The 24,158-nt window shown below is 37.0% G+C and overlaps 1 protein-coding gene across 4 annotated transcripts in view; it reads right to left on the minus strand.

Moving 5' to 3' along the window:
- CYRIB (CYFIP related Rac1 interactor B) overlaps positions 1–24,158 on the minus strand; it is a 154,966-nt gene that overhangs the window by 49,445 nt on the left and 81,363 nt on the right. For 3 of the 4 annotated variants that reach the window (XM_060115705.1, XM_060115706.1, XM_060115704.1), the window contains one exon: positions 4,794–4,832. The exons of the other annotated variant lie outside the window; for it this stretch is intronic. The gene's annotated coding sequence lies outside the window, so the exon portion shown is untranslated. The remainder of the gene's footprint in view (positions 1–4,793; positions 4,833–24,158) is intronic. 4 annotated transcript variants of the gene reach the window in all.

Here is a 24,158-nt window from a genome sequence, read left to right on the forward strand (position 1 = left end):
GAGCTTCCAGAACAGTGAGAAATAAACTTCTGTTGTTTATAAGCCACCCAGTTTATGATACTTTGTTAAAGAAGCCCAAACTAAGACATGCACTAAAATGGAAGACTCAAGCTTGACCATCTAACCTTAGTAAGAACTTATTCTACAACATCGATCTATGCCAAGCAGTCATTTAGCCTCTACTTAAATACTTTACTCCGCATGACTACATCCAAAGAGGAAGTCATTCTGTTTTCAAATGACAAGTTTTTAGACTCAAGTCAATTTTTAAAAACTTTTAAAGAAACTTCAGCTAATAATCAAATGATACACACTTAATCTGACATGAATTCAACCCTCAAGAATCACACACGGGCTTCCCTGGTGGCGAAGTGGTTGAAAGTCCGCCTGCTGATGCAGGGGACACGGGTTCATGCCCCGGTACGGGAAGATCCCACATGCCGCGGAGCGGCTAGGCCCATGAGCCATGGCCGCTGAGCCTGTGCGTCCGGAGCCTGTGCTCCGCAACAGGAGAGGCCACAACAGTGAGAGGCCCGTGTATCACACACAAAAAAGAATCACACAAAACTTGTATTAAGCTGAAACTCACCCACTTGTTAATTTCTCCTCATTGGTCCCAGTTTCCACTGGCCTCTTGGAACCAAACTAACCAAACAATCCCTGTGTTGCTTGACAACTCATTAAATATTTGAAGTAGCTTAAAGTATCTTAAACTGAGGTAAAAGAAAGTTATGTATCAGACTACACACACACACACACACACACACACACACACACACACACACACACACACACACACACACACACGCTCACGTATGCAAAAAATTACAAGATAATCTCCTGTCTCGTAATTATGAGGATTTAGCTTCTGAAAGAGCTTTATTTAGAAGGGTTTATGTAGGAAATATTCATCATAAAGACCTTCTTAAACATTACAGACTGAAGGGACTAAGGGCAATAGAACTAATTTTTCCCTGAGCGACTATAACCTAACTTTTATATCCAAAGCACCTTGCAGAGGTGCTAATTGAAAGTAATTACTAAATGAAAAAAAAAAAAACTCAATGAATGAGATCTTACTGTGTATCACATAATATGCAAAGTATTACAGATACAGTATTATCTCATAAAATCCTCAACTATTTTATGTGGTTAGTTAGCACCATAACCTTTATTTTACCTCTGAGCAACCTGAGGTCAGAAAGATTAAGTAACTTGCTCAAGGTCAACAATTAGTAAACAATGAAGGTGGAATTCTCACTGAGGCAAATTTGGCTCCCAACAGTTCTCTTAACCATATTGCCATACTGCTTCTTAGTCATAAATAAAAGTACACATAATTTATCCGAAAGGAGTTAAGAAATTTTTCAATTATTCCTGAAAGAAATTAATTCAATACCAGCATTAAAATTTCTAAATTAGGAATAAAACTCTCACAGAAAAAAAATTTCAAGGAAAAAAAAAATACGATGACTAGAAAAAGACAACAGATGCTAACTAAGAAATGTCCTTAAATATTTCTCTACCTTGTCAGATTGTTCTGTTTGAGCCTGGCACGCTAAAGGAATTTAAAAGGAATTACGGACTTCCCTGGTGGCGCAGTGGTTAAGGGTCCGCCTGCCAATGCAGGGGACACGGGTTCAAGCCCTGGTCCAGGAGGATCCCACATGCCACAGAGCAACTAAGCCCATGGGCCACAACGGCTGAGCCTGCGCTCTAGAGCCCGCGAGCCACAACTACTGAAGCCCGCGCACCTGGAGCCCGTGCTCCGCAACAAGAGAAGCCACCGCAGTGAGATGCCCGCGCACCGCAACAAAGAGTAGCCCCCGCTCGCCACAACTGAAGAAAGCCCACGTGTAGCAACGAAGACCCAACACAACCAAAAATAAATAAATTTATTAAAAAATTAAAAATAAAAGGAATTTAAACGTCTTCCTTGTTCTTGAACTTAAATTAAAATCTCTTACACATAACTTCTCCAGGCTCATCATAATCAAACAGAATACAAAAACAAAATATAAATTTTCTCTTCTTTGTAATCATATGTTTTAAGATACATACTTCAATAATTTTTCTACATTTTGTACATCTTTAAATCAGTATCTTAAAAGATGATACTATGATATCTCTCTTAAGAGATAATGCTAAAAAGACTCCAACAGAGGTCATTCATTACACTTTGATCTTTCAGAGGAAGTGGTAATTATAACCGCTTATATATGTTTTATTTATATCATTTTTAAAAACAGTACTTTACTTCAGTTAGGGAGTAGACAGATTCCCTCAGTAAATTTAACAAGCATACTCTATAATTATTTTCAAAGACCATGGTCTGATACCTTTCACTAAATAACGTTATAAAAGCTGATTTACCCAAAAACAAATAAAAAAAACCTGATTTACAAAAAATTGGAGGTAATCTACTGTTTCTCAGTATAGTGGAGCATATTAATTTTAAATGAATTTTTGAAACCATTAAGTAAGACCAAAATGCAGTATGTGTATATCATATAAACTTTTTTGAATTAAGTATGCTACCCAATAATTATAGCTTTTAAAGTTTCACATAGCATATACAAGGACAATACTTATATAAATCCAAGGTCAAATAACTTAACTACTTTGAATATTTTTACCATATGTCTACAGTTGCTGGGAGGGAGAAAGGAGAAGAGAAAGGAAGGAAATGAAGGGAATGACAAGGGATAGAAAAATCTGAGGCCAGAATATAAGGTTCATGAAATGACTTGAAATCATGTAGCTTAATTCTTTAAATTCATAAAAGAAGGGAACTGAGGACTAGAGAAACTTGGTGACTTGGGCAAAAGCAGCAAATTAGTTTTTTAAAAGTGGGGCTTATTCCAATGACGCTGATAGTGCAGCTTTTAAGAACATCTTTAGAATATGGCATCAGAGTCAGATCACACTGATAGAAAGAATCAAGGACCACAACCGAAAAAAAGGAAAAAAACCAAAACAAAACCAAAAAACCCAAAACAAACACCATGAAAGCCAGATACCCCTTCCATGTCCTCTTCAAAACAAATATTAGGGCTATTTTTGTCATCAACCAAACTTCAACACACCTACCATTCCCTTAATTAGTAGTCAGCTACAAGGTGCTGGACATTCAAATTTAGTGACACCATTCCAGGCTCTTCCTGGCTTAGGTTGGCATATTCTCATGTATAGTTCATACTCCTGAAGTAAATGGAAGACACTTGGTGACTTCGTACAAGTCTTGACCTTTTTTTGTGCTTCCATAACACAAGCATCAGAGCACTTACTGTTTGCATCCTTCCTATGACAATTATGACATTTCTCTTGTTAAACTTTTAGCATCTCAAACTGATATGTTACTTTCTACATGTTTATTTCATGTTCCCTGAACAAGAATGTGAGGTCTTTGAAGGCAAGCACTCTCCAGGGCTTCACACTTATCTTCTGTTCCCTTTTCTACAGAATATGCCGTTGTTTCTCTGATTATTGATCAGCAAACAGAAGTTTCTTCAAAGCTATTTCGGTTAGAATATTTCTTAAGGAATGGATGTATAACTCTACTTCTTTAAGATTAGTTATACAGAACATAAAAAAACTACATTTACTCAAATATGATGGAGAAAGAAAGGTCTAGCTGACTTTTCACTAATAGGAGTTCCTAATCTGAGGTTCAGAGAGAGAATTCAGTGATCTGCTGAATCTGGATGGGAAACTTCTTACTAACCTCTATGTGAGATTTAGCAATTCCTTCAATTAAGATTATAGGTAACAAACCACAGTAGGATTAGAAGTATCTATGAATTTGTCATTAATAAACATCACAGGCATTTTCACATTACATTATAATTACTGCAAACTCATCATTATTTAAAATTACAGTACTTAGCAGAATTGTCACTAAAGCTTATTCTCTAATGTGAGAAGCATATATAATACTCTAACAAAAATTTGCATTTTTAATATTTGTTAACTACATTTCAATACTAACTGGTTTCCTTTTTAATTCTATGCATTTTACTTCATAAAATCATGATTATTAGAATTCATGGAACAAAAAAATGGTTGAGAACTCCTGCACTGTAACACAGAGAGTAGGTGAGATGATTACAATTCCAAAGGACTACTATGATAACTGTCACATCAGTTCTAATAAAATGACAGGCAAGTTTTGAAATATAAATATCTGTTCATAATTAGAAAGAACAGAGACTTTAAGCTGATCATTTTCACTTGAAGAACACAAAGTATGTCTATAGAAAAGTTACATTTTCAAATACCTATTAACTTGTTATAATTAAAACAATTACAGGATTATAAATGGTTAGGTACTCAGGACCCTTTAACGGTAATTATTTTTTTGTTGTGGTTGTGTTCTTTACTTTCAAGACTTTATAAAAGGACCAAAATCCCTTATAGGTAGAAGTGTCTTTCCTTCTAGCTAGCTTTCAAATATATATATACATTTTATTTTTAACTACTAGAATTATGGCTTAGACATTTTTTGATCAACTATACTGGTGACAGCTAAAATGACTTAAAAAGGAATTCAAAGAAAAACACATACCTCTCCTATTGAAAGGAAACTGCAAAAAAAACTTCTAATTAATCTATATTACTTCCCATTCTAAGCCAGAAACTAAACAATATAGGGTATTTCCTACAGACATTTTTAGCAGTTCAATATTATATACAGAACATTTTCCTTAAATTATGTTTAGTCAATGTAGTTTTTTATTTAAATCATAACTTTTCATTTGTATTTGAATAATCATTCCCCCGAAAGACATATTTACCTTCAGCCAGTGCTGGTGATTCTGTTCTTGTCCCTCTATCTGTTTAAAGAAAGAAAAAAGGAAGAAAGTCTAAAACATTATTATAATTTAAAACAAGTTTTAATTTTATGAAAACTAACAACAAAGATCATCAATGCGATCACATACTACATGCATGAGCCATATATTTCTCCCCTTGGATTAACTCAACAACTATTTATGGAGGACTTACTAAGAGTAAGGCATTATCTTAAGCCCTGAGAAATACCAATAGGTGATACAACAACCTAGTTGTCACCCTCAAGATATTAAAAGACAGGCAGGTGTACCAAGAAAAGTATACAGTTCTCATCATAGCTTATGAAGCAGGAGATAACAAGAGAAAAAAATTTAGTAATTCTTCTTTATTCACATACCAAGAGAAAAAATTAGTAATTCCTCTTTATTATTGTAAAATTATCAAAAGAGGCATATTTCTATATTCTTATCACAGTTTAAGTTCAGTTTCCATGTATTAAAAAATCAGTTTTATTACAGGCACTAAGATTCTTATATTCCGTGACAATAATCTATTATAAGCCAGAGGCACATTGGCAAAACTCACTGAACCACAAAGTCCTCTCTAGGACTGGTTTTACTTTTTCAAAGCCTTATTAAACAATTTTAGGTGAAATGAAATTTTCAGAATGAGTTTATTCTAACTTTGCAACTAAGAACAAAGCCAGATAACAAACTAGCTTAATTCACAGAGTGAGGAGATACATTTGACTAATGTAACTAATCACCTTTATGTGAAATTTTCTTCCCCTAATTATTTATTTTATATAACCCAAGAGTCCTGGATTAACAAATATAACAAAAATTTCTATGTATAAAAGACTGGTAACATCTTGAGGGAACTGGGCACTGTCATCCAAAGCGGGTAAGTGATCTGACACAGTCTTCCCAAGGCCGAAATGTGGCACTGTGTCCCTGACAGATTAAAAAAAAACAAACAAACAAACATGAGTCCAGGAACCAAAAGATGAAAAGTAGACTGGCAACCTTAGGCTCCACTGGGTTAAAAATTCTGATTCTGCAGGAGAAGGGGAAGCGCTTCGGTCAGGAGCTACAGGAAGAATTCCAAAGCAATAATCAAATGGGAGAGGAATGAGGGGACGTGGCAGCGTGGGGCAGGGGGGTTCCTGTAGACTGACCCCGACAACCACGAGGACTTATGGCTGCTGCTACCCAACAGACACAGGAGAGAGGGTATCGCGAACCTAGGGGATTCGACTGAGGCTGCCATGCCCAGGGATAACTGTAAATGGGCAGCTGCAGCAACTATGGCCCGACGAGGATAAAGTCACTACAGGCACTGATCCCTCGGGGAAGAAAATCTGGGTCACTCTACCAGGAGAATGGATCAGCCTGTTGAAGTGCTGGCTGAAGGTGAGGAAAATCTAGAATAAGCCGTGGACTGAAATAATGAACGTTATTCCACTAACCCTCCTGCTATAAGTCTGAGGTAGAGACTGTGGCCAGCCACCACCCTGAAAGCTTCGCAGTAAAGGGCAAGCATTCAATGGAGGGTACAAGAGGGAGGGCTGTAGGGGACACCTCTCACACTCTGCCTCACATCTGCACGCCAGCTGAGGCACCTCCCCTTGGCTGCTTGCTGCACTGGTAGGGCTCACTTCCCGCTCAAAGGCTTTGCAATAAGAGATACCTAATGGAACTCTTCGGCCATCCTGAGTCATAATGAACCTGGAAGCATGAAGGTGTTAATACCAACACCCCGGGCAAACCCTAACCAATGGGGGGATGAGGTCTGGTAGATAAATATACCCTCTTCTTCCCACCAAAAGGCATATTCTTCATGTCTTCTGAGGGCTTCCTAAGGATCAAGCCCCAGCTGCTCACAGAAGTGACCAGGTCAATAATACACCCTTAGATTGACTTTCCTTCTCTGTTTCACTTGCCCTAGTTCTCCAACTTCTGTTTCTTGTTAATATTTCCCCAAATAAATCACATGCCAAAAAAGTCCCTGTCTCAGGCTCTGCTTTGGCGGTGACGCCAGGTCTAGACACTTGTCCTTCAGGATACCACACCGCCTTCCTTTCTGTCCCACCTCGCTGGACACTCCTTCTTCATCTCATTTGCTGAACTTCTCTTTTCTAAAATCCCTGAATGCTGACATGCCCCAGGGCTCAGTCCCAGGTTCTCCACTCTCTTTGTGACCTCATCCCATCTCTGACTTTCTGGATCATCTATATAGCTCAAACTTATTTATCCAATCCAGACATTTCTCTCCATCTCCGCACTCTCATAGCACTGCCTACTCAATATCTCCACTAGGATGTTTTAACAGAGACCTCCAACTTAACATGTTCAAAACTGAACTCCTCATCTCACTCCCCAAATCCGACCTACCTGCAGTCTCCCTCATCTCAGTTGATGGCACTTCTGTCCTTACAGTTGCTCAGGTAAAAACCTTGGATTCCTCTGCAACTACTCTTTCTCACACATCCCATATTCAACTCAAACTCTCACTACCTAAAATCTTCATGGCTGCTATTCTATCTCCTGTTTACTCAATGTTGAAGGTTCAGCGGCATTAGCAGTATTAGATCTACTATTACTTCTGTATTCAAGCGCCTCTAGAACAGGCACTGCAAAGTTAGATGCTGAGACCATGTTAGAAGTGCTAAGTGTGACTTAATATCTACAGAGTGCCACAGCTATTAACATGCCAGGCTGAAAATACAGGTGATCGATCCAATGCAAAGTACTCATATAAAACAATTTTTAGATGTTATAAAGTAATTAAATAAGTTTTGGAAACACTCAGTAGGCAGAAGAAACAGTCTGAGGGCTATATTTGGTTGATGAACCATCAGTTTACAACTTCTGCTCTAGAACTCTATATTGTCTATAATTGATATAGTATTAATCCTTAATCTTTTACTTTCCTCTATAAGTTAGGAGATGAATGGGAGCTATTTATGTTAAAAGCCTAACCGCTCTGGTTTTCCTCAAAAGCTCCTCTTGGATCAATGCTACTACAAATGGAATGAATAAACACATTTTTGCTTTTTCTGCCAAAGGAAAACTTCCTTCCCTAAGACCCAATGCAGCCACCCAGAAATAAAACAAGTGGTGGCTTGGCTGGCCACTTGCATAAACCACAGGAGAAAAACCAGTGCCACTTACATAAAACCACAGGGAAAAAGCTCCATTGATTCTGTCTAATTTTTAATAAATCAAGAAATAATAAAACACTTGTAACTTTTCACCCTTAGAAATCAAATGTCAGGTCCTAAGTAATGAATATTAGATAATATGTAAATCAGATAATCCAAGCAACTAAAATCTTTAAATCTAGAGGTTCCTCAAGTGTTAAAATTTCTCTGCCTCCAGCAAAACATAGGAGTTATGACTTCAGAGCACTGTCAGCCACATTTACAGCTTTCCAATATTTTGAATGATGGTAAATAAATCTAACTGCATTAAATAAATGGTGTTGAAATAATCCCATGAAAAAATGAGATACAACCTTCTCAACCTAGATTGAATTCCTCCTTCATTTGGGTACATGATAAAATCTAACTGAATTCAATTTGTTTCAGCTCCCCTTAACATACACAAAGCAATTTAAAAAGCCATCTTAGAAACAGAAAAGAGCACTTGAAATAAAGGGCCTATTGACCGTGTTTGCAGATCAGACAATACTACAAAAGTGCATTATTACATAATTCCAACAAATATCTGATTAAGTTTTAAATTTGAGAACTTGAAAAGGTTATTCTATATCTATTTGAGAAAAAAGAAACATGCAAGTCTATAATATTTTTTTGAAAGACAGAAGAACAGGTGAGATGGACTCATCCTACTCATTAATAATTAAAACTTTGTGGAACTGGTATAGATATATATTGAGGGGAAGAGAACAGACATCAGAATAGGCCCAACTGTATATAAATGTAAAACAAAAAAACACCACCAAATATTTATCAGAAAGTCTATATATGTATACAGCACCAAAATAGATACCCTACGAGATACTATGATGAAAAAGACTGACTGTGCTCTCTAAAAATGTCTAGTCTTACTATAGCAATTAAAATGTTCAAGGTAAAAATGAGTAGCATGAGAAACAGCTACATACAGTGCCGTGGCAATTACAAAATTCCAGCTAGGAAATCAGGTATTAGAAAAGATTTTATGAAGCTATGGAGCTCTGGCAGCTGAAGTAGATTTTGAAGAATGAATAGCATCTGGACAAGAAGGTAAAAAGTACAAAGAGAACATTCCATGTGAGGAATGTATAACGTAGTCATCACAGGGCAATGAAGAAAGAAAACGTTATTTAATAAATTGTGCTGAAATAATTCCATGGAAAACTAAGACACAACCTTCTCAGCCTACATATTCTAGATAGAGAAGAGTTTAATTTCTTAAAGCTAAATCTCAAAAAATAGAAAAGAATACCTTACTTATCTTTAGACGAATAACTTGAAGCACTATAAGAAATTAAAAGTGGAAAGAGAGAATCAATCATATAAAAATTTTAAATAAAGGAAATCTAAAATGTTTTAATAGTTCATGTAAATATACACAAAATCACATCAAGAGGGGAAAAGATTATCATGGTAATTTGTATGAGAAAGCAAAACAGTAAACACATATATGAAAAAAAATGTATATTCCCTAATAATAAAAAGGAAATATAAGCAAAGTGGTTTATAACACTGATTCTGGAATGAGATAAACCTGGGCTGAGTTTCCACTTATTTAAATTATTAGGTTATTTGTAAAATGTTATCTGAGCATTAGTTTCATTTATCTGTAAAATAGCAAAAATAATCTTAAAGATTGTGTGAAGATTAATGGAAATGACAGTTTTGTTGAACATAATCACTATTTTTCTCATTTAATATTAAAATTACAACAATATATACATATCTATTTTGACATTCTGTCTCAAGTACACTATACTTAAAAGTATCCATGTCTAAGACACAGCAGAACTCAAATACATGAATACAAATCTCAGGCTTCTATGTCATTCTACACCATAATTACTACCACAAAGCTGGTTTCATTAGAAGAAAGTGTGAAGGTTACATTAAGGGCCCCACTCCGTGCTATACCAAGAACTACATTTTCTATATTGATAAATTATCAAGGTATATATAATATATATCATCAACCTTGATATTATGTAATAATACCTTATTTAACTATATAATCCTTTGATACTACATAACTTAAATATCAAGTATATTTTCACATCTTAAATTGGCACTATCAGTAAATTCTTAAACTCATGCTCCCAAAGGTATAAACTATAGACATTTCTCATGAGTCTAAAGAAGTATTATCTCCAGGAAGAAGTAAATTTACAAGTAACAGTTGAATAGACAGCTGCAGGTCTTCAGAACATGACTTTATTTTTGTAGGTTCTAAAAATTTCTTATGATTTTCATTTTCCCTTTTACTATAAGAGCAACACATGCTCACTAAACAAAATACATAGGGAAAATAGAAAGAAAAAATATCACTACCTGTAATCCCACAACCAAAGCTAACTACTTGTAACAATTTATTTCATTCCCTTCTAATGCTTCTTCTATGCATATCTGTACACAATTGAACACCATTTTCTTTGTATGTGTCCTGTTTTTTATCATCCATATCATAAACACCGTTTTCACATCATTAAAAATTCTTCCCAAATCATTACATCCCATCCTATCATATGGGTATATCACATTTTTTCAAACACTTTCCTACTACTGTACATGCTATATCCAGGGCCTCCAAAAGCACATAAAGACTTTGTGCAGATCAGCAAAAGTTATCCCATTCTCATGTTATGAACTGGTATTTTATTGTACAACTTGAACAACTACACAAGGTAGCTGTGCCAGGGTTGGGGTTCCAGAGCCCCAGCAAGCAACAGGTCTGGCTGTGCACACACGTATCCCTGCCCACGAGTCACGCTCTTGCGTACTCACAAAAATAACCCCTGGACATCAAGGCACAATATGCCTAAGCCAGTGCCAGACACACCTGCCCCAAATTTCTCAATAGAGACTACGACATTAGTTCCTGTCAGAGGGGGTGGTAGGGGTAGGGAGGTGGGAGTTTGAGAATCATCCCCTAAAAGGGCAGGTAAGTGAAAAAACAATCTCAAGGGATACCTGGAATTGAATCCAGACAAGACACTGTCGTACACACCAGTGTGGCCGTGAGTATGAGCACTCCGGAGTCCAGACACGCCACAGGTGCTGTTGTGCATCTATATACCAGGCAACCGCTGCTCCAAAGTGTGGCCAGAAGGCCTTGATCCCTAAACCCACCCATGACCTCAGAAGTGACATTTCTGTGTTGTGCCTGATATATAGATGTGGCCCCTTTGTGCAGAGAATAATGTGAATAATTATCCTGGCTATGACCAACACAAATCTTGGTTGAAATAAGTTTAAATTAAGATACGTAGAGGTCTTGACACCTAATGCCCAATTGCTCTACAAAGGTGTGTTCCAATCTATACTGTCATCAGAACCATGCATCCTGGACAGGAGCTTCATTGTTTAACAAGTGTGCCTGTGGGGCTTCCCTGTGGCGCAGTGGTTGAGAATCCACCTGCCGATGCAGGGGACACGGGTTCGTGCCCCGGTCCGGGAAGATCCCACATGCCGCGGAGCGGCTGGGCCCGTGAGCCACGGCCGCTGAGCCTGCACGTCCGAGAGCCTGTGCTCCGCAACGGGAGAGGCCACAACAGTGAGAGGCCCACATACTGCAAAAAAAAAAAAAAAAAAGTGTGCCTGTATGTGTGCTTGTACACATACACATACAATATGGTGCCTTCTTCCACACTGCTTTTATTGAACTACTAATATAGTAGTTTTTCCTCCGCATTTGTAAAACTAACCCTTTCTCATTTTTCTATCAAGGCCTTACTTATTTTTAAGAGGATCACTGTCAAGTTTCAACTTCCTAGATCAGACACTCGATATAAATGTATATGATAAAGTTAGATACGGTCTTTAAATATTATCTTTCTGTCTACTAGGCTGCCATTTCATATGTACTTACGGTGTTTGAGACACTACGCTAAGCACTTGCATTATTTATTTCATTGAAGACTAACAATCTAATGAGATTAAAATTATTACCCTCTTTTCCTTGATGAGGCTTTAAAGGGTGACCCAGAGTCACGAGAGAGGGAGGGGGGAAGGTAGAGAAGAAGGAAAGGGAAAGATGGGGAGGAAGGCAGGGAATAGGTGAGAGAACTATTTTTCAGGAAAATGTTAAAGCAGTAACAGTTACAATATTCCTTTCTGTAAATGTGACTTTCTGTAAAATAAATACTACTTCCCTACTAACTTCCTCTGTAAAATTACGATTCCTTAAAAAACAACCCACAGCAGCATAACTGGAAACCCTGAGGCAGGGGCTTAATAAAAATGATCACCAGGCTTTGGGAACATTATGCAGAACCTTCTTACTTCTGGATCTCCTGGCTACCGTCATCGCCTTGCCCTGATTACTGGACTTTCTACAATGGGATTTCTCTAATACCTAAACGCAGGTATGTTTTGTTTTTGTTTTGTTTTTTGTTTTTGTTTGTTTTTGTTTTTGCGGTACGAAGGCCTCTCACTGTTGTGGCCTCTCCTGTTGCAGAGCACAGGCTTCGGACACGCAGGCTCAGCGGCCATGGCTCACGGGCCTAGCCGCTCCGCGGCATGTGGGATCTTCCTGGACCGGGGCACAAACCCGTGTCCCCTGCATCAGCAGGTGGACTCTCAACCACTGCGCCACCAGGGAAGCCCTCAGGTATGTTTTGGAACATACGGCAATAAACATACTGTAAGATGCATTTGTGGACAACAGGTGCTGCAACCATCCCAACCTAAAGATTCCACAGGCTTAAGATATATTCTGTAAAACAAATACATACCTTATTTTGCAGTCCCATAAACTCAAATTCTGTAAAACAAATACTTGTTTCAAAGAGAAGAGTTTTCAGTGTTGTTCATGTAATCTACTCCATATATTCAAAATCCCTTATAAAATTTACACATAGGATTTAATTTTAAAGGAATGGTAAATAAGAAGAGAGGTAATAACAGGAAAAATTTACAATTCTATATGTAAGGAAAATATCATTTTCCCTAGGGTCAATTTTAGAAAAGATCAAATAAATATCTACTTGTTTAATTATAGTTCCTCCTAAGAACATAATGCTCCAAAATCATCATAAGTCACTGTATTAGCACTGAAATGACTATCTTTTCCAGCTTCTTGCCCTGTTTCATCACCTCCACCCCTCCCACCACTGCCACTCTCTCCACTCCTAGTCCTACTCTGAATTTAAAAGTTTAAGAAAACAAACTATGACTAAATTTGGTTCATCTCAGAAATGCAAAGTCGGGTCAGAAAACCTAGAACTGATTTTTACCACATTAACAAATTAAAGGAAAAAACTCACATATGATCAGGTAAAGATGCAGAAAGAGCTTCTGATGAGAGCTATACTTACTTGTAATTTAAAAAAAACTTAGCAAAATAAGAATAGAAAGGATAAAAGGTACCTACCTCTACCAAAAGCCTATAACAAATTAAATCATTCTTAACGAAGAACTGTTAGAAACGTTCCCTTTAAAATCGAAGTGAGACAAACATGTCTGCTATTACTACTTCTATTCAACACCGTACTGCAGGTTCAAGCCAACTTTAAAAGTCAAGAGAAAGAGATTAAGGGTTAAAAAAATTTTAAGGAAAAATCAATTCATTGATTGAGTTTGGCAAGGTAACTGAATATTATTATCAATATGAAAATCTCAACTGTGTTTCTATTTTCCAGTAAAAAGCTCAAAAGAGAATTTTCCCCACAGACACAATTTACAATAGCAAAAAGAGATACAGTAACTAGGAATAAATCTAACAAAAGTTCTGCAATACATGCAGGGAAAAAAATCATAAAACCTTATAAAAAGCCATAAATAAATGTAAAGACATGTTCGTAAGAAGACTCAATACTGTAAGAAATGTCAATTCTCTCTAAAATTCATGTAAATATTAAATGCATTTCCAACCAAAATCCCCAAAGTATTATTTTATAAAATTTTATAAGCTGATTCTAAACTTTACGCGAAAAAGCAAAAACTCAAAGAACAGTCAAAACACTCAAGGAATCAAACAAGACAACTTGCCCAATCAGATATCAACATGTAAAATAAAACAGGGGCTGCCCTGGTGGCACAGTGGTTAAGAATCCGCCTGCCAATGCAGGGGACACAGGTTTGAGCCCTGGTCCGGGAAGATCCCACATGTCTCAGAGCAACTAAGCCCGTGTGCCACAACTACTGAGCCTGTGCTCTAGAGCCCACGAGCCACAACTACTGAGCCCACGTGCCACAACTACTGAAGCCCGTGTGCCTAGAGCCCATGCTCCGCAACAAGAGAAGCCACCGCAATGAGAAGCCCACGCACCACAATGAAAAGTAGCTCCGGCTCGCCACAACTAGAGAAAGCCTGCGCGTAGCAACGAAGACCCAACACAGCCAAAAGTAATTAATTAAAAATAAATAAAACAACAGTAATTAAGACAGAATGGTATTAACATAAAGACAAACTGGCAAATGAAAGACAGCACACAGTCCAAAAGCAGAATGCATGGTACAGGAACAAATACAGACTTTTATGAAGAGAAAGTAAATGTTAAGGGACTGCACTGCAGATCACTGGGGAAAAGAGACTGTTGCATAAATGGAGCTGGGGTAATTGATTATTCACATAAAAAATAAAATAAAATCCCTATCCTATACCATACATAAAACCAATTCTCACGGGATTAAAGACTAACTTGAAAGGCAAAACTCAAACTTTTACAAGAAAATACAGGAATGGTTCTTTATAATCCCAAGGTAGGGAACGGGTGTTTAATTTAAATGAAATATAAAAAGCATTAACCATAAATGAAAAGACTGATAAAATTGATTATATTAGTATCAAAAACCTGTTTATCAAGACACTTTAAAGAAACTGAATATATAAACCACTGAACTACAGAAAGATACTGACAATGTATATAACAGAGAAAGGATTAGTATCTAGTATACAAAGAACTGCTAAGCTCATAACAAGACAAAGAAATCAATGGGAAAAAAAGGCTCACAGTCATGAAGAGGCATTTCAATAAAAAGAAGCACAAAAGGCAAATCCTCAGCCTTGACATTTATCAGCTAAAACAATATGAAATACCATTTTACACCCATTAGATTAGTAAAAATTAAGAACTCTAACAATATTAAGTGCTGGCAGAAATGGATATCAATAGGTGCTCTTAGATACCCAGTATGTGGGATTATAAATTGCTACAACCACTTTAGGAAACATTTGGCATTATCTTGTTAAAGTGAACACTGCATACTCTACAATCTAACAGCTCTACTCTCAGGTATATACCTAGAGAAACTCGCATATAGATGCCAGGAGAAATGTACAAGTATGCTCAAAGCAGCATTCACTGTTACAGAGGGAAAAAAAAAAAAAAAAAACCAAAACACTGGAAACAATCTAAACTTTCACTGATAGAAGAATAAATAAACTGTAGCTTTTTCACACAATGAAAATGTATAGAGCAGCCCAAAGGAGCTACAGCCACCTAGAAGGATAAGGATGATTTCAGAAACAATGATGAATTCATTAAAAGTCTCAAGAAGACTACATAACAATTTTTACATAGCTCAAGAAACAGCAAAACTAAAATACATATTATTTAGAGATGCAGACATTTGTGGGGTTTTTTTAATCTATAAAAGTGATAAACACAAAATTCAGGAGAGTATTTTCCTCTAGGGGGAGGCAGGGAAATTGTATAGGGAAGCAACAAAGTAGGTTCCTAGATCTTAATTAGTGGTGAGTTCATGGACTTTCACTTTATGCTTATTAATGATTTATAACTTACATATCTTTCATATATGAAGTGCTGAAGCACATTACAGAACGGGTCAGGTAAAATGAGTCAGTGAATTCTTAATCTGCATGTCATGCTTATGGTGACAGCAAACAAGCATGTTTTCTCCTATCACTGTTAAAGAAACATAAGTCTACACACAAAGCACAAAGGTGAATGGTACAATTTAGTACCTTGACTTTCAGGAATCTGCTCCAGTTTCAAAAGAGCAGAAGTTTTTGAGAGAAGCCTTGCCTCTTTCTAAGGTGTTTACAGTAAAAGCCCTCTTTTCTCCATCAGGATAATCAGAATCAGAAGTTGTTCAATTCAGCAAAATTCTTGATTGAGGTAGATAGATAGATGTAATATATATGGCACATTCATTAGCTAATCCTTTTATGAAGACCAAGACACATTCTTTGAATACGGATCACTTCTAGAGTACTGAATGGGATTTCCTGCATAGCCTACTGAGATTTTTCAAGCTCTCTGTGGTGAAGGACAGCTGTTTTGTTTTTAAATTTTCCATCCATCATGGTCCAAAGAGAAAAAAACCCGAATACTAATATACTAGGAAAAAACCCCTAGAATACTAAAAAAAAAAAAAAAAAAAAAAAAAAAGTAGTTTTTAAAAGACTTGCAAAATTCAAATCCCAATTCTTTGCAGACTGTCAACAGTTTATGAACTAGTGCTGTTTTACAAAATGTAACATAAAGCATGAACTCTGGAGCCAGACTGTCAGGATAAGCTCCAGACAAATTACTCTCTCTCTGTCTCTGTTCATCTATAGAGGGGATAACAAACAGTAATACCTACTTCATTGGATTATTGTGAGGAGTAAATGAATATATGCTTAGCACTTTAAAATATGGTTTATTGTATAAATGATACCCATAAATATATTTTTTCTAAAACATCAGGCTGTTTTTTTAAAATGTAATGAGAAATGAAGATACTGAAAATACAGAATGCTTTATATTTCTAGTTTTATAATTTTCTCCAATCTTTTACATCATTATTAGTGACCAATCACAACACTTCTCTCAAAGCCGGTCAATGATTGGTCACTGAACATCTGCTATCCAGGTCATACACAGACTGCAAAGCATATAGTTGTGTCTCCTCCTTGTCTCCCAGTGACAAACTCATGTGACATTTTACAAAAAAGGATAACCAAACAAGAGAACTTGCCAACAAAGATAAAGCTACAGTAAAGGAACAAAAGTGTTAATACTGGAAGTCAAACGCTAATGGAACACAAGTGGAGCTACAGAAGAAACAGCTGACTGCGAAGAACGTTGACACTGCTGCCATTAGGGAGACCAATACGAATACGCAGTCGGAGGAAGAACTTCGTGGAGGCAAACTTATCAATATAAGTGAGAAAAGTGGGTATGATGAAAAGGATGAAGATGTCTCAGAGGAAGTGACACTGGCAAAAAAATTCTTATTAAAGGAACTCACGGATATGTTTCATGACATTGAGAAGGCAATGGATGAATGTTGGAAGCTGATCCAGACTTAGAAAAAAGTACGACAATTTGGCCAAGGCATAAAAATGATACTCCATATTGTAAGCTATACAACGGGGCAGGGGGCGGGAGGGAAGCATGTGATTTCTCTCTTGTAATTACAATAAATATTATAGATCTAACCTATGTAAAAATACATAAATATTAATAGGTCTAACCTACATTAACAAAAGGAAAATGGTCTCTTTTGGAAGCAAAGAATACAAAGTCCATCCATTCATGTCCCTTTCTACAACTGTGGCAGTCCACAGAGTACCTCTGAAAATTACACTTCACAGTCACAGAAACAGACAAGTCCATGGTTGAAAAATCCAAAGTCCCAAGGCTAAGTCCACTTCTTAATTTGCTCTAGCCATTTTTCCTACTGCTGGAAATACACAACATAAGTGTTTGGCAGCAATATACCAAAAGTGCCAAATATTGAGATAATGCTCTACAAAAGTATATATTTAAGTGCAACATGTTCTCAAACTTCTGGGTCTGAACTGTAGTATCACAAATTTCAAAATACAGATGGTTATATTTTGAGTCATCTATGCAGTCTTTTTTAAAAAGCCTTATTCCATACACTAGAATGAAAAAAACCAATCTATGCAAAATAAAACTAGGAACCACTGATAAAATCAAATGTACACATGCCACTCTTAAAGTTTCTTAATCTTTAATATAACATTAAAAATTAAGAGAAGTAACTTGCAAAATCTGGTTGTATTGAAAGGTAATTTGTGTTGCTTACAAATAACATAAGTCAGTGCACCATTTAGTCTGAGCTACTGCAGCATGACACCAACCAAGCCAGCATTACAGACCTGATCCATATTGGGCCGGTGAGCTTCAGAGAGAAGCTCTGTGCCTGGGTTGTCACACACTGCTCTCCTAATTCCAGAGAGTTCTATGACCAAAACAAATATTTAATCATCTTCCTGACAAAAATGTGGATCCATATGTAATACAATCTGACAGAAAGAAAACATTAGCTTTTAAACTTTAAGCAAGAATCTTAAGTCTCCCAAAGCTTCAATGTCTTCATCTGTAGAAAGGAAGATAATACCTATTCATAAGATTGAGAGACTCAGAAATAACATATGAGGGGCACTTATTCCATCGTCTGGATCTTTTTCCAGGTCTTAACCTGTCACATTAGGCCAACAGCACTCCCTCTGAATAGGTGCCGTTACTACCATTCTTGTAGTTTTCAAGGCCCAAAGAGTTTAAGCAGCACCAGAGGGTGACAGAGTTTCTGTCTGTTGATTCAACAAGCAGTACTAAAATCTTTATCTTATCTCCAGCTGTGCTTGAGATACAAAGAAATAAGCCAATCTTTATCCTGAAAGAGGTTTATGACTTCCTGTGGAAATGATACTTGCATATGTAAAAAGTAACAAGTCCTTAACAATTCTGTCCATACTAGATCACTGTTACAGACTACAATTATAATAGAAATTTAGAGAAAATTTAGTGTGAGAAGGTATATTACAAGATACTTAAGAATCTTTTCATGGGGCTTCCCTGGTGGCACAGTGGTTAAGAATCCGCCTGCCAATGCAGGGGACACAGGTTCGAGCCCTGGTGTGGGAAGATCCCACATGCCGTGGAACAACTAAGCCCGTGCGCCACAACTACTGAGCCTGTGCTCTAGAGCCCGCAAGCCACAACTACTGAAGCCCGCGCACCTAGAGCATGTGCTCCACCACAAGAGAAGCCACCGCAATGAGAAGCCCATGCACCACAATACAGAGTAGCCCCCACTCGCCACAACTAGAGAAAGCCCACGTGTAGCAACAAAGACCCAACACAGCCAAAATAAATAAATAAATATATATATTTTTTCTTTTTTTAAAAAGAATCTTTTCATGGACCCCACAACACATCAGTTCATTCAACAAAATGTTTGGCTCTTTCCCAGGACTGAAAGCCTGTTCATTGTCATTGTATCCCCTGCACTAAGCACAATGCCTGACACGTTGTAGTCTCCAATGTGTGTATCCTGGATGAGCGGATGAGTGAATTAGGCAAACAATATGAAAAATGATTTAAGGATACCAGAATAAATGTGACTTGTTTATAGAGTTATGGCCCCATAAGACTGGCCATTCTGCTAAAAGGATTTGTTTGGGAAAATGAGAGATAAGGAGAGATCAGTAAAAAAGTAATGGGGGGCTTCCCTGGTGGCGCGGTGGTTGAGAGTCCACCTGCCGATGCAGGGGACACGGGTTCGTGCCCCGGTCCGGGAAGATCCCACATGCGGCGGAGCGGCTGGGCCTGTGAGCCATGGCCGCTGAGCCTGCGCGTCCGAGAGCCTGTGCTCCGCAATGGGAGAAGCCACAACAGTGAGAGGCCTGCGTACAGAAAAAAAAAAAAAAAGTAATGGGTTAGGGGATTTCCCTGGTGGTCCAGTGGTTAAGAATCTGCCTTCCAAAGCAGGGGACTCGGGTTTGATCCCTGGTCAGTGAACTAAGATCCCAATGCCACGGGGCAACAAAGCCCGTGCCCTCTAGAGCCCGCACGCCACAACAAAGACCCCGAGTGCCACATCTAAGACCCGATGCAGCCAAATAAATAAATATTTTTTAAAAATAATGGGTTAACTGATAAAATTTAGAAAAATGTGTTAGTTCCCTATTTAAATTTAAATTAATAAACAGACTTTAAATAAAATACTCTAAGGTGTGCATCACGGTTTTATGGATAACGGTTTTTCCAGGCTAACAAAATAATTCAATTGCAACAAGCATAGATAACCACTTTGAAGAGATACTGTATGTCTGATTTGTAGTATTACTGCACAATTATCTGAGTAGTCATCAAATAGCAGATTTTTCAAAACTATTAAAAAATGCCTTGTCACATAATTTATTTTAAAAATGTGCTCAACTGTTTCCTAATGGCAATTCAACAAAGATTAGTAGAGGACTTCCCACACCAGATGTCACATGCAAGGCAGAGTATAAAATGTTGAGTAATATAAGACCTGCCCGCCAGAAGCTCACAGTCTATGAGAAGACACATAAACAAATTATTGCAATACAGTGTAATACAATGCTACACCAGAGTTCTGTGGATAAAATGCTTTGGGAAAACAAATGAAGGAGTAATTGAATTCTGCCTAGAGGACAGTGTCAGAGAAAGCTAGAGAAGTGATGGCCCTTGAATTTGCCTTGTATGTTTAAAAACACCACCACCACTAACAACTTCCAAAAACATTTTTCATATGCTTTAAATTAAGTAAAACATTTTTTTAAGTATTTATATGAGCATATCCATTAACCGGGAAAAAAAAGGATATTCTCTCCTCCTAAAAGGGGCATTTTAAATGCTATCCATCTGGTTGCTAACAAGGGGCACGTAATAGGTTAATGCTAAAGTCCTTAAGAAAAAGCTTTGTTAAACTGAGACTGAGGCAACATCTAGAATTCCAGAGAACATGGGACTTCCCCGGCAGTCCAGTGGTAAAGACTTCACCTGCCAGTGCAGGGGGTGTGGGTTCGATAGGGAAGCTGAGACCCCATATGCCTCGGGGCCAAAAAACCAAAACGTAAAACTGAAGCATTATTGTAACAAATTCAACAGACTTTAAAAATGATCCACATCAAAAAAAATCTTAAAAAAAAAAATTCCACAGAACAGGTAAGATTTTTCAGTCCCACTAAACAACAAAAACCACGCCAATTTTTTCAACAATTACTATCCCATTTGCTATGCATGTTTAAATCTTAATGTTTGTCTTTCTTTTATTTCTACTTATTGGAGAGTTTAGATAATTCCAGATATTGACTACTCAAGCCTGAATTTATATACCAACTAAGGGGGAAACACGTTCAAGAGAGGACATGTACTCATCGTGGTAATCATTTCACAATATATGGAAATCAAACCATCATGCTGTGTGCCTTAAACTTATGCAGTGATGTATGTCAATCACTCCTCAATAAAACTGTAATAAACAAAGAATAGGAAAAAAACATGTAGTACTCTAAAAATTATTCTTTAATGACCAAAGTGTGTGTGTGTTGTGTGCGTGTGTGTGCGCACGCGCGTGTGTGTTAAAGCTTTATCTTTAAAACACTGTCCAAAAAAGCTACACATCCTGGGATAAAAACCGATTTTTTCTGTGTCTATTTTCTCCTCTTTAAAAACAACCTTACATATCCTACAGGCTTTTTTCTTAAGAATGAAAGTAGCCACATGGCATCTACTGGGTTCAACAGATACAAAACATCAACAAAAACAATTACAAAAGTATCACATCATATAGGTTAATTTAATTTCTCAAAAGAGCTGGTAATTCTTTAATGGAATTTTGCTTTTCCTAACTTTAAGAGGTTTTACAGAGATATACAAGTGGAAAACAATCAGTATTTCCAGATTTTGGCATACATATGTACATTACCTAATGCTGCCTCTTATGTACTAAGAAGGGACTGTCATCTCCTGAAATTACTGTCAACATGTACACATACCATTTTGTGCTACATGCTCAAAATAGTGTATAAGTGTTATTCTTAAACATTAGTATAAACACAAGAATAGAAGGCAAATCAATAAATTAAAACTTCTCCAATCGATGTAGAGAAAAAACTAATATTGTGCTATCTTTATTTTACAGACTTAAACACCTTAGTTTACATGATTTAACAGATGAACATCCACAAACCAAAGGAATGTATCACTGCAGTACTTCAACTGCTGTTATCAATACTTTCATATCATCGGTAATTTTTACCTATATATTTCAGACTGAAAAAAATAAACAAGATATGATTTTAAAATAAATCACGTAATTTAAAAATAAATCTAAAATTTTAAATGTGCCTTTACAAGGGAAAAATCTGGCAGGCATCGCCTCAAATGAGGGATCAAACTTAGTATCGTCAAGAAATGTGACAGACATTGCATGCCTCCTGACGTGATACAATGGGACATCCTCAATAATATCCTATGTAAAATACTTGTCAAATATGTTTAGCCTGAATCTATTTACAAGGAGACATAAAACAGACAAATCCAAATTATGGAACAACTTCTAAGACAACCTGCCTGGATTGGAAGGAGCAGGTATGAGGTTACCAAAAAAGAAGCAGGCATTCCATTTCGGCCATGTTAAATGTGCCAGGTCAAGGGCCTCCAAATGAAACATACATGGAGAGTGGAAGGAGTACAAGAGTAGAGGTCATGGAAGGTCAGCCCACAAATACTGCACCTCCACCCCTACGACTTCTTATTTTGAGAAAATGATACAAAGACCAGGGATTCTTGAGAAATCATTCACAGTAGCAGCAACAAAAGACCAGTGCCAGTGTCCTAACCAGACTTATCACCTGGACTGTGTTTTCCTGATGCTTGCCCTCCTTTGGTTACTGCTCAGTTTCTGGAGCCTGAATTCCTAGTCTCTGCACCAATTTTGTGAGCTTTCTTGCCAGCCTCCCAATAAATTCCTTTTCTATCCAAATTACCCTGTCAATTTCTGCAAGTTGCAACCAAAGATGTTTGAATTAATTATAAAGAATATTCTGGGCTCAAATACAAAGCTAATTATAATTTCCTTCCTGATTTAAAGCCATTCCTACAAATAAGCAAAACTTAACTATGTTACAAATGTTACTCAGGTGCAGAGTATTAAAATACTATGAAATTAAAGACAACATAAATCAGCTCTTTGAGACATTTAGAGGTGACTGTATCACTAAAACTAACACTTGAAGTTCCAAAGTATAAAATTTGAACATTAAAAAACGTATAAGAGAATATCCAGAAGAGATGATGAAATACCCAGATCATTTTAAACTATATCAATCAAATAAAAAACTAAAACAGCTTTCCAGAAAAATTAAACACTGAAGCATGTTTTGAGAAAATAACACTAGAATGATACTGTTTTTTACAAAGTGTTCTCTCTGGGGTAGGATGCCTTCTTTTTGCTTTATAAATTGCTCCAAGAACAGTAATGAAAAGATTCTCCACCTGGGTCTACCTTTTCTTTAGACCCCTATTTCACATGCTTCCTCACTAAAAACCAACACATAAGTAAAACTGCTTTTCATTGTTTCTGAAAACCTTTCACAATTCAAGTCAAAAGTGAATTTTTAGCTATACTAAAAGCTAACACTTCTTACATCCTTGATAGTAGTATCCTGTAGTCCTATAAATCCCCTAATCCGTTTTGTATTTTAAAGAAATACATTTAGAGGAAGTAAAACACATGTTAAGGGGAGTAAGAACATTTAAAACTATAGGAAACATCTGCTTTAATGAGGAAAGAGGGCTATCAGTACTTGTGAATACCTACTGTGTGCCACACATTTTGCTGTAGACCATAACCTCTCTGTAAAACACTAGAAAGCAGGTGATGTTACCCTTTTTATAAAAAGTAAATGAGGAAAATTAACCTCAAAAACTGGTTTACTTACCTCATGTCAGTGCTAACAAGGGCTGATTCAAGCACAGATCTGCCTGGTCCCACAGCTGATGTCATTTTATCCATAACAAAATGCCTCAATGGGCACATTCTTCTCGTAAAAATTTGTTTTCATTGATATTTTTCTTATTAGAAAAACAATAGTAACCATTACCCTGAACAAGCAGAACCTGTGGGATGTAACCATAAAGCAACTTTTTGTTCACTGCTGTCCTTTAAAGTTATTCTTTGGTGATAGTTCATGTCCCTGAACTTTTATTTCGGCAAGCCTATGACTTTGGTCATTTTCAAATTATCAAAGCTATCTGAGTTTACAAATTGATAGATCCAGTTTAGTATAACTGTCAAAATTTTTCATTCAAGGTTACAGCTTCTCCCCTATGCCAGCTCTGCCTAAGGCAGGCTAGCAGCTTAGGCAGTATTAGAGGACTGTGCTTTACCCCTCTCCGTTCCACCTTAGTAACCCAGGGTGGGCAATTAAGCGTCGCTG

Source organism: Mesoplodon densirostris, chromosome 13 (assembly GCF_025265405.1).
Source record: "Mesoplodon densirostris isolate mMesDen1 chromosome 13, mMesDen1 primary haplotype, whole genome shotgun sequence".
Classification (NCBI taxonomy): Eukaryota; Metazoa; Chordata; class Mammalia; order Artiodactyla; family Ziphiidae; genus Mesoplodon; species Mesoplodon densirostris.